The following is a 3,137-nucleotide window of genomic DNA, read 5'->3' as shown; positions in this document are numbered from 1 at the left end:
GGCATTGAACTGTTCTTTCCCCCACCCCTGGGTCCTCAGCCCTTTCCCCCAGCACTGGCCCAGCACATCTTCATCTTGTTGGTCCTGGCAGAACCATGGAGATCCAGGCAGGTGTCTTGGTTTCTTCCTTCCCTGATCCAGGCATTGCCACCTCACTTGTCTCTCCAAAGCCACTTGGCATCCAGCCTAGAGGGAGTCCCCACTGTGTGGGGCTGACCCCATGAGTGAGTCCTTTGGGGCTGGTGATCTCTTGCCTGGCTCCTGCAGCTCCGATGAACCATCTGGAGAGCCCACTGGCCAGTCTGTCCTCTGGGCAGGCTGCATGGAAAACATGGAACTTCTCCAGCCTGTTACAATGCACAATACCAGTGTTGTGGCATAGTCAAAAACTCCTCCTGCTCACACTGGAATGATGCCTAGATATGAAGGGGAGATGACTCTTTTCTACCTAAATCAGTGAGAGCCTTCCTGCTGCCCTCCAAGGAAAAAGGATGAAGTTCTAAGTCATGGACATCAGGGATTCCAAGGTCACTGCAAGCTGTGTTAAAGACAGCCCTTGTACTCTGTTTGGTGATTTGTCATTGTCTTTGATGTATTTTTTTCCTGCCAAGGATGTGGACCACCAGATCTCCCTGCATAACTGTTGGAAGAAGCTCCTTACCATGGGAGGATGCCATATATAGTCCATCCCCATCATACAGCATGAGTTAGTCTGGCTCTCCTTCCAGGGAGGACACCTCAGGACAGCAGAGAAAAGGGACCAAGATCCAGAGTAGCCAGACCCACCCAGTGAAGCCTGAGCCTATGCTCTGCTTGACTACAGTGAGTGAGGGGACAAAGTCTCATTCACCAGACACTGGGTTTAAAGGGATGATGGCTCTGTGCCTGGGAAAAGCTGCTTCTCCCAGCAGTTACAGTGCTAATCAGGCCAGCATTAGCTTTTGAATGAGACCATGCTGCTTTTATCTGCCCCACTGGTGGCCAGGGTGAACAGTCCTTCTTTCACATCTTCCTTCACAATGTGGATGTTTGATGGAATAAAAACATGTATAAAGCCTCCCACAGGGTGAATTAAATGGCCTTGCTTGTACACTGTGTACCAACACATGGGTATCAATTAACCCCATGTTCAAATGGTGGCTTTGTGCCACAACAATGCAGTTACTGGGGGAAGCTCCAGGTGAGCTGCTTGCTTTGTTGCTGCTCATAACAACAATTGCTTTCTGCCTCATCACAAAGGTAAAAAGTCAATTGGGGAATCAAGACATGGCATCCTTCCCGGGAAAGTGGAGGCCAAGTGGACATCGTCTTTGGAGGTTTTCAATATTGTCTAAATAAAGCTATGACCAGCCAGGGAAAAGTTCTACTCAGCACTCTGTTGGTGTGCAGCTTTGCACACATTGTTTATCTTCAAAGCACTTTTGCAGATGTCTCTACCATAACTTGATGGAAAATTATGTGTGGCTTGGCTTTAAAGCTTCAAACTCACTGTGGCAGAAACAGTGGGTAATCAGCGGCACGGTGTTACTATTTTAGCAGATATAAATACCCTATTCCTGTGCATTGTCGTGAAGATAAGGAACAGCTTTTCAGCCTGGAAAACCTATGTTGGCCTGTGTTTTTCCTCAGTGCACAAGGGCTGCTACTGGCAGGATACATTGCGCCGTGCTCATGCTGTAATTTTGCAGCAGGTATTTTAATCCTCTCCCAAGCTGCAGGGCAGCAGGACTGTTACAGACCTAAATCTCTATGGAGATGATGAAAAAGACTGAAAAATGAACATGAGTGCCACTGTCATAACACCCATTCAGAGTTGTCTATCATTTCTTCAAGCAGCAATGATGTCTCTCTCCTGAAGATCTGGCCAGATCTTGTGAAGGTGACTTGAAATGCAGAATGAAGTTGCATGGTGACCCAAGGGTGCATTCAGGAACAGGCTCACAAGCCCCAGGATGTTTTTGCTTTGTGCTGTTGGATGCATAATAAAGGAGCTATGGATGAGAGGCTCAGCCCTGTGGACAGTGTGGACTGGCACTGCACAGTGTGGCACAGTCTTGTCTGCCACCTGCCTTCCACAGACCTAACCTCCTACTGCTCCAGTGCTCAGCCTCCCTGCAAACACACACGTCAGCTGGGAGGTTACATTTTGAAATGGGAATGGGTGACTTTCACCTGCTCTCCATGGAGAGCTGCAGGGAAAAACACAAACCCAACTTCCACTGTTCAAGGCATTCTAACTTGCCTGGCACAAAGCTTGAGGACCTAAAGCCTGGGTACATCCAGAGCTCAGAGACAAACTACTGTTCCCCAACTGCAAGCTCATGTTCACCAAAATATGTCACATTTACTAAATATTTGTTAATTATCCTGTTAGCACTAATCACAACTATATAGTCAAGACATGGTAGCAAGAGGCCTTTCACATAACTGCAGCCTTTACATGTGCCACAGAAATGGGATCCAAGCATCAGTGATTATCTTTGCTTTAATATGGGATGCAATTAAGTAATTGATTCTGGCATAGATTAGTTTATTAGCTACAAAACCTGCAGCAAGGATTGTCTTGTATGATATGTTCATGTTGTATCCGAAATAATGGGAGGCTCTTGCCTGGAGGCTCTGAGAAAAACTGTGCTACAAGAGGAGGGATCACAATTTGAGGAGATAGCTGCTGCACAATGCCCTGTCCTTGTTTTCAGAGGCAGAGGGCAAATGGTACAGCCATCACTATTAATTACTCTGTGCTGGGCAGAGGTAACCCTTTACAGCAGAGTTCAAGGTAGGAAATGTGAGTGCTCCCCCACGCGTTTCAATGTACAATTAACCCTAACTGCCTTCACCAGTGATTTAATTTAAGCTGGTTGATTTTTTTCCTTTAACGTGTGCAGATGCACAGCCCGGGCTGGACTGTGAGGTTGTAACACCCAGACAGTGAGTTACAGTATCTCCAGCTGTTAAAACAACATCTGGAGCAAAACTTTCTTTCATCTTCCACAGATATGGGAATGTTAATATATCCTATACTGGGCATCCTGGTAAACATGGCACTGGCACTTGTGAGAACAGTACAACAGGGCAAGGGAAAGGCAATACTCCAAGGGAGGGAAGATATGACCAGATATGATCTGATCTGACCA

General features: G+C 46.8%; 1 protein-coding gene across 1 annotated transcript in view; it reads right to left on the bottom strand.

Moving 5' to 3' along the window:
• Positions 1-3,137, bottom strand: part of LOC103799124 (sodium/calcium exchanger 1-like) — a gene marked incomplete at its 5' end in the record, with an annotated part of 14,139 nt that overhangs the window by 4,262 nt on the left and 6,740 nt on the right.

The sequence above is a fragment of the Acanthisitta chloris genome, unplaced genomic scaffold (genome assembly GCF_000695815.1).
Source record: "Acanthisitta chloris isolate BGI_N310 unplaced genomic scaffold, ASM69581v1 scaffold8610, whole genome shotgun sequence".
Taxonomy (NCBI): Eukaryota; Metazoa; Chordata; class Aves; order Passeriformes; family Acanthisittidae; genus Acanthisitta; species Acanthisitta chloris.
This window is presented reverse-complemented; position numbering and strand designations above follow the sequence as displayed.